Source organism: Mesoplodon densirostris, chromosome 2 (assembly GCF_025265405.1).
Source record: "Mesoplodon densirostris isolate mMesDen1 chromosome 2, mMesDen1 primary haplotype, whole genome shotgun sequence".
NCBI classification, from domain to species: Eukaryota; Metazoa; Chordata; class Mammalia; order Artiodactyla; family Ziphiidae; genus Mesoplodon; species Mesoplodon densirostris.
The window spans coordinates 47,207,106-47,221,302 of NC_082662.1; the positions used below are offsets into that span (position 1 = coordinate 47,207,106).

The following is a 14,197-nucleotide window of genomic DNA, read 5'->3' on the forward strand; positions in this document are numbered from 1 at the left end:
TCTGTTCCTGCAGATCTTGTTAAAGACATTGGAGGAGTGTAGATCCTGGCACATAACTGGCCACATTAAACATTGGTTTTTTTATTTCCGTCTCATCTGGACTTCAGTTTCCTCAGTGGGTTAACGATAGGGTCAGTGGGTCAGATGAGATGGTAAATGCCAGCTTTTTGTTGAGCACCTACAGAGTGTCAGGTGTGTTTAAACTTCCCAACAGCTCTGCGAGGCTGCTGGTATCCAGCTAGCTTTACAGCTAAGAAAACCAAGGCTCTGGCACTGAGCCACTTTGAGCTAGTTAGAGAATTCGCAGTCTCGTCTGACCCTAAGCTACAGCTGGGCCTTGTCCTGGGCTGACCTGGCTGAGCCAAGGAACTGACACCTCTGCCTTGTGCCTGCTCTGTCCTGTGCCTCCAGGGACAGATGGTGCTGCCGGCTGGGTCCTCTGCCAGCTCCCTGGCTGCAGACCTGTGTGTTCCTGCCACTCCCAGAAGCAGCCTCCTTGTGGGTAGGAGGTAGCACAAGGGCAGTGGTGGAAAGGACCAGAGTCTGGCATTTTGGGGACACAGGGATGAGTCAGACTGGACCTGTCCTCAGGTTCCCCCAAGCTGGTGGGGAGACAGAGAGTGGTAAAAGCCAGTGATGAGAGCACAGTGTGGCCAGGCTGTGACAGAGGGAAGTCCAGAGGTGGCCCCTCCTAGCCTAGGGGACAGGGCAGTCTCCCTGGAAGAGGTGATGGGGTAGCTCAGCCTTGAAAACTTTTCCAGGTTAGGAAGCATGGTCCCGGCAGAGGCACCTGTGTGTGAGATGTGGGGAAAGCTCTTTCCGCAAGGAAGAGGGAGAGCATTTGGCAGTAACCCCTTGAGGTGTCTCTCCCCGGCCCCCTTGCCCATGTAACACCTGTATCCTGCCTGGGCCTTCTTCAATAGTAATAACCTTCTCTCAGCAAATCAGACATTAATTAATTAATGGCAGTAGACATTAAGTATTAAGCACCTCTTTTGGAGAGGAAGCCTAGTGAATGAGCAGAAAGAACTGTGGTAGCGAGAAAAGCAAAATCCCAGCTCTACCACCCAGAGCAACGTGGCCCTCAGATAGCCCGGTTTCAGTTCCCTTTTCTGTGCAAGAGGGATAGTTGTCCCTCACAGGGTTTGGTGAGGATTAAATGGTGTTATGGATACGAAGCCATTATATAATGTATATAAATGCCTGGAACATAGTAGGTGCTCAAAAAAGTATAGTGGGGTGATGGGGGGTGGGAAAGGGGAGATGTTGGTCAAAGGGTACAAACTTTCAGTTATAAGATGAATAAGTTCCGGAGACCTAAAATACAGCATGGTGACTGTAGTTAACAATAATGTCTTATGTACTGGAAATTTGCTAAGAATGTGGATCTCAAGCATCCTCACCACTCTCCCCAAAAAAGGGTAACTGGGAGGTGATGGATGTGTTGATTAGCTTGATTATGGTAATCATTTCATGATATATACGTATATCAAAACGTTGTGTTTTGCAACCTGAATGTGTACAACTTTTATTTGTCAACCATATCTCAATAGAGCTGGAAAAAATAAATAGTGAGGCCCTGGGACTCTAGAGAGACATGGGCCTGGCTCCTGTTTTCAAGGAGTTTATCTCCTCATATGTACACCCACTTTACAGTCTAGAAAGTGGTTGTATGTGCTTTACCTTGTCTGGTTGTTCAGAAGTCCAGGGAGTCAGTGGGCTGGCTGGCAGCACCTCTGTGGTACCACACGGAGGCCCATCATTTGGAATGGGATGCTCAGTGCTGGTGGCAATGCTGAACTCCACCTCTAGAACAGGCTGTGATCCTCCCTGGGGGTGCGGCCCAGCCAGGTGTGGCCCTGCTCCCAGGCCTGGAATCCGGTCAGACATCTGGAAGGGGAGTGGCCTTCGAGTCTTCCTAAAGCAGCCTCAGATTTCCAGCATACTCCAGGGCTGAGCCAAACCAGGTGAGTCTCAATTTCCAGTTGATCCCTTAGGGAGGGTGTGGAAAGACCCTGTTCCTCTCCTTCTCTGGGGATACTGCCCCCAGAGCTGTGGGAGGGATGGTGGTCTGGAGTCAGAAGGCTCCAGCTCGTTCTGGGCTAGTGTCTAGCGACTACCTTTTCCCAGCCTCAGTTTCCTCATCTGAAACACGTGGACACGGGGGTAATAATGGTCCCTGTCATTTGAGCCTGCTTTGTGCCAAGGAGGTTAGTGTCATGATGCATTTACCTAGAGATTGGACGGCCTGCCTACAGGCTTTGAGAGCAGTGGGGTACGTGGGACACATGGGCCTGGGGAGAGGAAGGGGCCCAACGACTGAATGACTTTGGGGCAAGGGAAGGGGCAAGTACAGCATTGCTTCCTCCACCCCTACCCTGAGGGCCTCTTGGGACTGAGATTACCTGGTCCCCACCCGCCTGCCCTTACTTTGGAAGATAAAAGTAGAGCTTTCAGGCTGCAAGACTAAGAGAAGGTTTGTCTCACCCCTGCTCAGACTGGTTCTCAGGGAGGCACTTCTGAGCCTGCTAGGCCCTCTGCAGAGGCATGGGGGGATGGAGATGGTGGAAGGTGGTGAGATCCCCACAGCCCAGTGGGGGATGGACTGGCCAGGGACCACTCCCCTCCAACTCTTTCTCCGTATCACCTGGAAGGCAGGAGAGCAGGGAGGAAACCGATGGAGGGTCTCCCAAGTGCCAGGTTCTGTCTCATAAGTCCCGTGGGCTGCAGGATCTGATCTCCCTCCAGGACTGGTCCCCCTGCAGCACCCCTGCCAGGCTCTGGAGTCAGAAGAGCCCACGTCCAGTCTCTGCTCTGCCTTTTACTGGTCATGTTTCTTTGAGTGGATCTTTCCCTGTTCCCTGAGTTTCCTTTTCCTCAACCATAAAATGAGGGCTCCTGCTTCAGGGCAGACTTGAGAATTAAAGGACCCCCAAGAACTAGGCCTGGTACATAGTAGGTGCACAGTAAATGGCAGCCATAGATTTCTAAAAAGGGATTTTCTGAGCTTCTGGGAAAGCAATTCTTGGGCAGTCCCCGTGCTGTAGGCGGCTCTCAGGCACACAACTGGCTCTGTCCCATTAGCAGACAAATGAGCCCTTTGTTCTCCTGCCTCTAGGCAAACAGAACCCCTCCCTTGTCCCCATGTCCCCTCCCAGATACTCCCTTGTTTCTTTGCTCCCCATTCTCACAAGAATCTGAAAGAGTTTTCTGTGGTCCCTGCTTCCACTTCTTTCCTCTCATCCTTTTCCTGATACACTCTAATGGGCTCTTCTCTCGCCCTTCCTCTCGCCCCCTTAGAGCTTCTCTGACCCTGGACCCGCAGGCGCCCCTCCTCCTGCAGATCCTCCCAGACCTGGTGCTCCTCCCACCTCAGGGCTCCTTCTCTGGCTCCCTTGCAGGCTCCTCCTTCCCAGCCGACCTCTTTTGCTCTCTCCTTGGATGATATCTGTTCTATTACTATGACTGTGTGACAAACTAACCCCAAACTTAGTGGCTTAAAACAAGAACCGTTTTATTTTATCTTGAGATTTTTGTGGGTCAGGGATTTGGGCAGGGCTTGGCTGGGTGACTCTTCTGCTCTATGTGGTGTTGATGGAGGTTACTTGGTGGTGTTCAGCCAGTGGATGGGCTGGACTATGGAGGCCACCATGGCTTCACTGGTATTTGGCCCCTTGGTGGGAATGGCCGGAAGGTTGGTTCTAGCTGGGACTGTCATTCTAAGCAGCCACATGGGGCCTTTTCCATATGAAGGTCTCAGTGGGAAGTCAGACTTCCCACCTGGCAGTGGGCTCCACCAGAGCAAGAGTTCCAAGAGGCCTGGGTGGAAGCTGCCAGGCTTCTCATGATCTGGCCTCAGAAGTCACGAGTTAAGGACTTCCCTGGTGGCACAGTGGTTAAGAATCCGCCTGCCAGTGCAGGGGACACGAGTTCGATCCCTGGTCTGGGAAGATCCCACATGCCATGGAGCAACTAAGCCTGTGTGCCACAACTACTGAAGCCCGTGTGCTCTAAGCCCTGGGTGCTGCAACTACTGAAACCCACGTGTCTAGAGCCCATGCTCCACAACAAGAGAAGCCACCACAATAAGCCTGCGCACCGCACCAAAGAGTAGCTCCTGCTTGCCGCAACTAGAAGAAAACCCACGTGTAGCAACAAAGACCCAACACATTAAAAAAAAAAAATCACCAGTTGAAATGTCACTAAGGGGGATCCAGATTCAAGAGGAGGGGATTAAACCCAACCTGGGGTCTAGGGAGGAGTAGGAAAGAATTGGCAGCCACCTTTGACTGACCACACGGTTGCAGAATCCTGTGGATCTTAAAAGCCCAAGTATTCTCATGTCCCCAGTTGCAGCCTCTTCTCCAGCAGACTCCAAACTTGAACATTCATCCTCCTTGACATCTTTCTTTAAGTGTTTCATAGGATCTCAAAAAATTTTGATTCCACCCCTACTTATTTCTCCCCTGGTCTCTCCCAACTCAGTAACCATCACCACCATCTACCAGCCATTTGTCCAAAGTCTGGATCCTCCCCACGACCTCCTGTTCTCTCACTCTCACACGTGGAAGCCTTCAGCACGTTGTGCTGGCTCCACCTCCCATGTTCCTGGGTCCATCATCTCTCTTCAGACTGCAGGGGCCTACGGAGGAGTCTCGCTGCTTCTCTCTCACCCTGCAATCCGCCCCCACACAACAGCAGAGTGATCTTTTTTATTTTTTAAAGATATTTAATTTATTTATTTATATTACTAATTCTATTTATTTTTTGACTGTGTTGGGTCTTCGTTGCTGCGCGCGGGCTTTCTCTAGTTGCAGCGAGCGGGGGTTACTCTTTGTTGCGGTGCATGGGCTTCGCATTGCTGTGGCTTCTCTTGTTGCGGAGCATGGGCTCCAGGGGTGCAGGCTCAGTAGTTGTGGCTTGCAGGGCTCTAGAGCGCAAGATCAGTAGTTGTGGTGCACGGGCTTAGTTGCTCCGCGGCATGTAGGATTTTTCTGGATCAGGGCTCGAACTCGTGTCCCCTGCATTGGCAGGTGGATTCTTAACCACTGCGCCACCAGGGAAGTCCCCCGCAGAGTGATCTTAAAATGCAGGTCAGATCACTCTCTCCCCACTCATAGACTTCAGTTTTTCCCATCACACCTTGAGTAAAATCCAAACTCCACTGAGACCTTAGGCCTTGGGTGACATAGGACTCTTCCCGGTCTCTTCCCTTCTCCCTGACACTGCCCTGACTACTCTGGCCACCCTGCTGTTCCTCTGGCAGCCAAGCTTGTTCCCGTTCCTCCTTGCGCTCTTTGCACCCTCTGCTCCCCTGCCTGGGACTCTGTGCCCCCAGAACCTTGCCCAATCTCTCCTGCTTGTCATTCATTCAGATCGTGGCCACGAGTCTCCTTGATTACTCAACCTAAATTAGTTCCTTCAGGTCCACCACCTCCTGTCTCTATCACATATGCTGTTTTTCTTCTTTCTAAAAAATTCTTTTAAATTGAAGTATAGTTAACTTACAATGTTGTGTTACTTTCAAGTGTACAGCAACGGGATTGTTATACATATATATATATATTCTTTTTCAGATTCTTTTCCGTTATAAATTATTACAAGATATTGAATTTAATTCCCTGTGCTATACAGTAGGATCTTGTTGTTTATTTTATATATAGTAGTGTGTATATGTTAATCCCAAACTGCTAGTTTATCCCCACCGCCTCCCCCATCCCTGTTGGTAACCATAGGTTTGTTTTCTATGTCCGTGAGTCTATTTCTGTTTTGTAAATAAGTTCATTTGTATCATTTTTTTTTAGATTCTACATATAAGTGACATCATATGATATTTGTCCTTCTCTGTCTGACTTACTTCACTTAGTATGATAATCTCTAGGTCCATCCATGTTGCTGCAAATGGCATTCTTTTTTTCCTTTTTATGGCTAACATTCCATTGTATATATGTACCATATCTTCTTTTTTTAAAATTAATTTTTATTGGAGTATAGTTGCTTCACAATGTTTTGTTGGAAAAATATGGAACGCTTCACGCATTTGCATGTCATCCTCGCGCAGGGGCCATGCTAATTTTCTCTGTATCATTCCAGTTTTAGTATATGTGCTGCTGAAGCGAGCACAGTACCACATCTTTATCCGTTCCTCTGTCGATGGACATTTAGGTTGCTTCCATGTCTTGGCTATTGTGAATAGTGCCACTGTTTTTCTTCTTATAGTACTTTTCACTCTAAAACAATCTCGTTCCTTTGTTTATTGTCTATTCATGAGTGGAGAGTCTGGGTCTTTAAAAATGTTGATGTTGATCCCCGGCCAGAATAAGCCTCTTTCTAACCTTGTCCACTCCTGTTTGGTCTTGGTTTTATTCCTTACCAGGACCCTCCTGTCCTCTGACCCCGCCAGCCCTCACATTTGCAGTCAGAGGGCTGTCACCCAAGCCACCAGTAGCCTGACCCCCTCGCTGTCCCCACTACTGCCTGGCTGTCCGTCCTGTGCCACTCTCTGTCCCCTCTGTCTCCCCCTTACAGAGCTGGGCCTCACACTGCCTGCTGTGCCTCAGCTAGAGGCTGTCTCTTCCCTGCCACCCAATCACTCCTGCCCCCACCGCTCACCTCCGCAGAGGCCTTCAGCAACCACAGGGCCCCCTTTGGATGCAGCAGGAGTTGCCACTGTTGTGCTTGTGGTTAGGGGAAACCATGAGGCCATTTTTGTATAAACAACCATTAAGCTAGAGCCACGCCAGCACACATATAGCATAGAACAAAGTGATGGCAACAGAAAAACTTAAATGCAGCCTGACAGTGTGAATCATGTTCATTTTCATCTGCTTGGTTTTATGTTTAAAAGTTACAACCTTGGGCTTCCCTGGTGGCGCAGTGGTTGAGAGTCCGCCTGCCGATGCAGGGGACACGGGTTCGTGCCCCGGTCCGGGAAGATCCCACATGCCGCGGAGCGGCTGGTCCCATAAGCCATGGCCGCTGAGCCTGCGCGTCCGGAGCCTGTGCTCCGCTACGGGAGAGGCCACAACAGTGAGAGGCCCGCGTACCGCAAAAAAAAAAAAAAAAAAAAAAAAGTTACAACCTTTCAGGTGGCCATCCATGACCAGGTGTGTCTTCATTCAAGCCCTTTGACCAAAAGTTGAACAGAGCAGGCAAATGTGGGACTCCGTGGGAGACAGCTCCCAGGTTCAATTTAACTCATGTCTACTGAGCACCCACAGTGTTCTGGATCTGTGCAAACGCAAAATATGTCTATTCCTGCCCCAGTGAGCTCTTCCCTTGTGCCTGGAATGCCTTGTTCCCTGTGAACCCGAGCTGGTTTCTTGCGATCACTGCCTTCTATTCCAAGAAGCCATTTCCTTAGTGAGGCATCTTGAGCCTTTCAGGGGCCAGGGAGATGAGAAGTTGCTGAGTCTGGCTAGACTGTGAGTGATCATCCGTGGGAGGCCTCCTTGGAGTACCACAGACTCCAGCCTGTTCAACATCTTGATCCATGGATGAAATGAAGCCCTGGTGGTAGCCAGTTGGCATGTTTACCTGGAAGTGTCTGTCCTGGAACTGGGTAGAAAGGCCTGTCTGCCACCACTGGGAGCTTCCTGCGGCTCTCTTGTCCACCCGAAGCCTGGGTACTCGTCCTCAGTCTTGGCGTGGGCTCTGCCGGTGCTGCCTGGCCAGTCGCGGCGGGGATCTCTTACCCCAGGGACCAGTGCAGGACCTTCCTGGTTAGGACGATTTCCTGTGTCCTTCAACAATGCCTTGGCTTTTTTTTTTTTAATTGAAGTATAGTTGATTTACAATGTTGTGTTAGTTTCAGGTGTATAGTAAAGTGACTCAGTGATATATATATATATGTATTCTTGTGTGTGTGTATATATATATATATATATATGTATTCTTTTAGATTCTTTTCCATTATAGGTTATCACAAGATATTGAATATAGTTCCCTGTGCTATATAGTAGGTCCTTGTTGTTTATCTATTTTATATATAGTAGTATGTATCTGTTCATCCCAAATTCCTAAGTTATCCCTCCCTCTCCCACCTTTTCCCCTTTGGTAACCATTAGTTTGTTTTCTATGTCTACGAGTCTATTTATGTATTGTATGGAATCTAAAAGAATGATATAAATGCCTCAGCTGTTTTTTCTTTTTTTAAAGATTTATTTTTATTTATTTAGGTTGCACTGGGTCTTAGCTGCAGCACGCGGGATCTTTGTTGCAGCATGCAGGACCTTTTAGTTGCAGCATGTGGACTTCTTAGTTGCAGCACGCGGGCTTCTTAGTTGCGGCACGCGGGCTTCTTAGTTGCCGCATGCAACTCTTAGTTGCGGCATGCATGCGGAATCTAGTTCCCCAACCAGGGATTGAACCCAGGCCCCCTCCATTGGGAGCGTGGAGACTTACCCAGTGGACCACCAGGGAAGTCCCCATGCCTTGGCTTTTTAACAACATGGAGAGCTGACACTTTTCAAGCATTTTCTATAGGTCAGATCCTGGTCTAAGCACTTTGTATATAATCTCATTGAATACTCACTATGATATTATTATTCCCATGTTACAAATGTGGAAAGTGAGGTTCAGAGTGGCTTAAGTAAGTGACTAAGTTTATCCAGGGAGACAGAGGTGGTGCCAGGATTCCAATGCAGGCTGTGTCCCACTTGCCAGCCCCCTGTGCCTTCCTGTTTTTCTTTCTTCTCTGTCTGCCCTGCTCATCACCTCTTCAACAAGCCTTTCTTGTGGGCTCAGATTCCTCTGAGACAGTTTAGGGCACATGGGGGTGGGAGTGGGACTAGGGCAGGAATGATAAGGCCACCTTGCAGCCAGAGAGCTTGAGGCCGAGGAAGGCCCTGGAACATGGTGAGTGCCCAGCAGAGAACCACTGGTGCATCTGCTCAACTCAGCAGCCCCTGCCAGGGAGCAGGCCAGGCCCAGCTCTGGGTCCCAACCTTCCACCTGGCGACTCGGGGCCTTAGAAGCAGCCCCTCGAGGCTTGGTGTCCCCTTGCTGGGCCTCCTGAGGCCCACTCTTCCTGCGGAGTAAGGGAATGCGTTCTGTGGGTGAAGTCACACCCACTCTCACCACTCTGCTCTGCTTAGGAATTATTTCTTGAACACTTTGGAGGAAAGAAGTTGGTGTGTTGTATGAGGGGACGGGAGCTGGGCGAGAGGACGGGAGAACTGTTGACCGGTGACCAGCTGGGGCCTTGGGGGAGTGTGGGGACCAAGCAGGGGACTGAGCCTGTAGGTGCTGCCTGAGGGGTTGGGGCAGGGGCCCCACCTGCTGGGGAGGGCAGACACCATCCCTCAGTGGAGGGCACTGCAGGGACTGGAGCAGCGACTGGGGCCTCCAAGGGGCCAGGGGGCTGCCAGCTTCCTGGGGCAGGAAGTCCCAGCTGTGGCCAGAATCCCAAAGGGCTGAGAGCAGCTCCAGCCTGAGGAATGTGAGCAGTGGGGGAGTTTGGGAGGGGGCCCCTTTCCTGCCTCCCTCACTTCTCTCTCTGGGGTGTGTGTGTGTGTGTGTGTGTGTGTGTGTGTGTGTGTGTCCCCTCTCTTCCACTTGCTCTGTTCCCTACCAGCGTCTATTCTTTGACCTCATGGTTTTTCTATTCCCTTTCTCTCTCCCTTCTTTCCCTCTTTCTCTCTCTGTAACCCCTCTCTCCTCCCCCCTCCCTTCTTCTCTTTCTCTCTCCCTCTCCCCTGTGCTCTCCTGGAGGGGACAAATGGTCCCTGTAACTGTTTCCAGCTCCAAGGTAAATGGACTTGCTTGCAGGATGGCCGGACCTGGCCCATCGCCTGGCCACCCGTTGCCACGGTGACTCAGATGCGGTGTCAGGCAGCAGCCTTGGCAGTCTGGCAGGCAGGGCATGGAGGGCTCTGATGAAGAGAGAGGCTGGCCCTATTCTTCACAGATCCTGAAGGGCTCACCCCACTGCCAGGGGCTCGCGTGGTGGCGTTTCCCCGTGAATGTGGGTTCCATGCTGGATACTATCAGAGGGGCTTGCCTGAGGGGCCAGGCTTGCCTGAGGGGCCAGTCACACTTGGGGTCAGACTGCCTGTGTGCAGACCCCTCCTGCCCCTTTCTGGGGTCTGCTGGAGGTAGGGGGTGAGAGGTGGCAAACAGCTCCAAGGAAGGAAGCTGCAGGGAGGCAGCTGTCAGTGGTGGAGGGGCAGGGGTAGCTGGATATGCCTGCGTCTGAGAGGGGCCTATCTAGCTGTCCATGAGGTTTCCTCCCACTCCCCAAAGTTAAGGATTTAGAAAGTACAGTGTTCAGCTGACAGACAGCTTGCAGTTTCTGCACTGGTGGTGGCACCTCACTCCCTCACAGGCTGCTGGCCTTGAGCATCCAGTAGGACAAGGCCTGGACCCTGGACTGTGCTGGGAGGAGCTCCTGATACCATCACTGTTTCCTGCAGAGGATGTGAGGGTCGATGGGGAGGAGAGCTTCCCTGAGGGCCCTGCCTGGCATGTGTGGGTAAGGAAGGGCCTGTGCCTGGCACTAATGCCTGGGATGCAGCAATAACTATCCTGTCTGTCAGACAAGAGAAAGGCAGTTACAGCAAAGTACCCAAGCAGACTCAGCCCTTGAGTTAAACAGACTTGGGTTCAAGTCCCAACTCTGCCCTTTACTGGCTGTGTGTGTGTGGGTGTGGGTGTATGTGTGTGTGTGTATGTGTGTGTGCGCACACGCGCAGGCACCATACCCTTTCTGAGCCTCCGTTTTCCCATCTGTAAAATGGGAATAATAACAACATTTGACTATCAGGGCTGTGTGAGGATTGAAAGAGAAAAGGCACAGAAAATGCTTAGCACCACACCTGGCACATATTAAATAATTAAACAAGGGAGCATGATTGTTTTCATTCTCACCTGCATACCTACCCTTTCAATTTTATAAACGAGGAAGCTGGGGCCAGAGACATTTAAAAACTTGCTCACGTCCCATCGGTCATAGTTCTGCAACACTCTGTGGGGACAGTGCCCAAACAATGCAGAGAAGCAGAACTGAGGATGAGGCTACTTTGAACCCCAGTCCTACACAGCCAGTCGCTGCAGGTTCTGCCTCGTTTTCAGGCCCCTGCTGCGCCCCCTCTGTGTAGCAGTGTCTCCCAGGTAACCCCTGTCTTGCTCTGTGCGGGGCGGGGATCCACTCGGGCTGTCCTGTCCCTGTGGGCAGGCCCTTCGCAGACTCAAGAAGTGCTGGAATAAAAGGAGGGCTGAGCCACTGTGGTTTACAAGGCACTTTCCATACATTTCCTCCCATCTCCACATTCTGGTTTCCAGGAGTGAGAAGGCTGCTGGGGGAAAGACAAGTCTGGTCCTGCCCAGCTGCTTCGTCATCTCCAGCCTCCCTCACATCTGGCAACACTTCACAGTTAGTTGGGTGCCCTCAGTTTCGGGATCTCCTTTAACCCTCACTAGTCTTGGATGGAGATGGGATGGGGATTGTCCTCACCTTCTTAATTACTTACTCAAGGTCTGCCCCACTTCCGGCCCTTTCACTTAAGACCTTGGACAGACGGCACCCACTGCCTCAGTTTCCCCGTCCATACCAGCAGGCAGTTGTATTCAATCTCTAAGCCTTTTTCAGTCTTGTGGTGATGAGGCAAGAGCTACCTTGTAGATAGAGGCAGGAGGCCTGCACTTAAGCCCTGGCTCTGTGGTTTAGAGCTGGGGGACCTTGGACTTGGGACTTCTCTGGGTCCCCTGTGTACCTTGCCAATGATAACACCTCAAATGTTTCCTGTGTATCAGATGAGATAGGAATGGTTAAGCATTCAGGAAGTGCCCTCCCTGCCCTCTCTGGCCCCTGGCTGGCTCTTCAGTGGGGCAGGAGGAATTCTCCAGATGACCCAGCTGAGGGTAGGTATCAGATTTCAGACAAGCTATTTTTACCCTTGGGGAGTGGATGGAGGCAGGTGATGTTCAGACTCTCTGTTCTAGAATGGGGTGAAGGGGGGAAAAAAGAGAGAGAGAAAAAGGACTTCTCTGGTGGTCCAGTGGTTGACTCCGTGCATCCACTGCAGGGGGCACGGGTTCGATCCCTGGTCGGGGAACTAAGGTCCCACATGCCTTGCAGTGTGGCCAAAAAAAGAAAAAAAAAAAAAAAAGAATGGGGTGAGGGGGCAGGGCCTCTAGTGGAGAACTTCTCCTGACCTCATGGCCTGTATTCTCCCTGCCTACATAGGGTGACATCAGTGGGAACTGGAGACCCTCTGAACAAACTCATTCATTTGGTCCACGGTGAGCCAGTCTCCGTGCTGGGCCCGGTGGACACCAGGTGTAGAGAGAGAGGGCTCCTACCTGGTGGATCTTCACATCGATGTCCACCAAATACTCCTACAATTGAATGAATGTTGTCACAACGGAGAGCATTTAGAGCAGAGGTCCACGGGGCCAGGAGCATGAGGATGGGGGGAGAGAGAATGGAGCTGAGGGATGAGAAGGCCTTACGGAGGTGGAGAGGAGAGGGAAGAGTGCTCCAGGCAGAGGGGACGCCGTGAGAAGAGTCCAGAAGTGGGCAGTGGCCTCATGGGTATGAGGAACTGAGAGACGGCCAGTGTGGCTGGCGGTACGGGTGTGATCAAGACTGGAGGCGCGGCTGGCGATCTGCCGGGGGCCTCGTGGGTCTTGTCAAGGAAGTCCTCCCATAAGCCAAACACTTTCATGGTTGAAAAGAGTCTTGGAGACTCTCTAGTTAAATGCTCCATTTGACATACGAGGAAACTGAGGCACAGAAAGGTAAAATAACTCATCCAACGTCTCCTGGGGGTGATGAGCTGATACAAATTCCACTTATATTCACTTTTATAGGAAGGCACTGAACTGGAAATGCCTCATGAAGCTCTACCTCCAAAGGAGGCAGGCTTAGCTCAGAATTTCAATTATGCCTCCAACCCCACTTCCCTTCTTTGACAGATTTAGGGTCAGGGGCAAGATGAGAAGGTTGGAGACTCTCCCATCCCCCTCTGTCCGCACTGGGAGAGCACAAGAGCTGGCTGTCAGGAGGGGAGTGCCCACCGCCTGAGCAGCCTACCCCAGGCTGTGAGCTCTGGGTGGGGACTCGGCACTGTCCTCTGTTCTCTCCTCCGTCACTGACCTGCTGTATGACGTGGGGTAGTTTGCATCCCCTCTCTGAGTTTCAGATGGAAGAACTTCTTCCAACTTCTCCATCTCCAAGGCCTATGGAAGTGCTATAGAGATATAAATGTGGGCTTTGGCTGGTATGTCTGGGATTGTTTGTTTGTTTGTTTGTTTTGGGTTGTGCTGCATGGCTTGCAGAATCTCAGTTCCTGACCAGGGATTGAACCCGGGTGACGGCAGTGAAAGCCCAGAATCCTAACCACTAGGCCAGGGAACTGCCCTGGGATTGTCTTAAACTCTGTCACTTCTCAGGTGTTCAGAAGCAATGAACTGGCTCTCAGCCTTGGTTTCCTCATCAGTAAAATGGGTAGAATAACAGTGCGTTGTAGGATAGATATGAGAATTACTGAAATAGTACATATGGAAGCTCCTAGCGTAGAACTTGGTACATAGTAGGTGTTCAATAAGTGCTAACCAAATGAATGGCATATAGGAGGTGCTTAGTAAAAAATAATGGTTTAATTCTCTACCTTCCTCACCCCCAAATCTTGAAAAATGTCAAGTGCCAACACACCCTGTAGCTAGAAGTAAAATGAGGATGTGTGCATAAGGCACTGGAGACCATTATTTATCTTCTAGAATGAAGGTATGATCTGATATGCATGACTATCAAAAGCCTATGGAACAGGCCACCGATGTCCTCCCAGTCCTCAAGCTGGTGTCACAGATGAGTGCATCCTCTTTTTACCCGAGAGTTTGATTCTCACTACTGTCCTTTATAGCCTTGTGTACTGGGAATCTCAAGGCCAAATGCAGTTCTCTATGGCAGCATCTTTGTGCACCTGGATTCCTAACATAATTGCTCCTCCCTTATTTTGTTCCTTAGCTCTGTTTGCATTACGGAGCCGTGTGTGTGTGTGTGTGTGTGTGTGTGTGTGTGTGTGTGTGTGTGTGTGTGTGCAGTCTGTGTGCATGTGCAGGCTGCCTCAGAGCCTTTTTTGGGAAGAAGACAGGGAATAGACTTGAAGGGGTGTTTAGGAGGTTGACAGATGCTCCTGCCTTGCTGGTGGGAAAACCACTGGGAGGTGGCTGGTCCCTCTGAGAGCCTGGAGCCACC

General features: G+C 50.8%; 1 protein-coding gene and 1 non-coding gene across 2 annotated transcripts in view; one reads left to right on the top strand and one right to left on the bottom strand.

Annotated features, from left to right (window-relative positions):
• Positions 1 to 14,197, top strand: part of ACOT11 (acyl-CoA thioesterase 11) — a 53,676-nt gene that overhangs the window by 10,254 nt on the left and 29,225 nt on the right. The window lies entirely within an intron of this gene.
• On the bottom strand, positions 6,017 to 6,123 carry LOC132484691 (U6 spliceosomal RNA). The gene has a single exon (XR_009531253.1). It is a non-coding gene; the product is annotated as a U6 spliceosomal RNA (small nuclear RNA).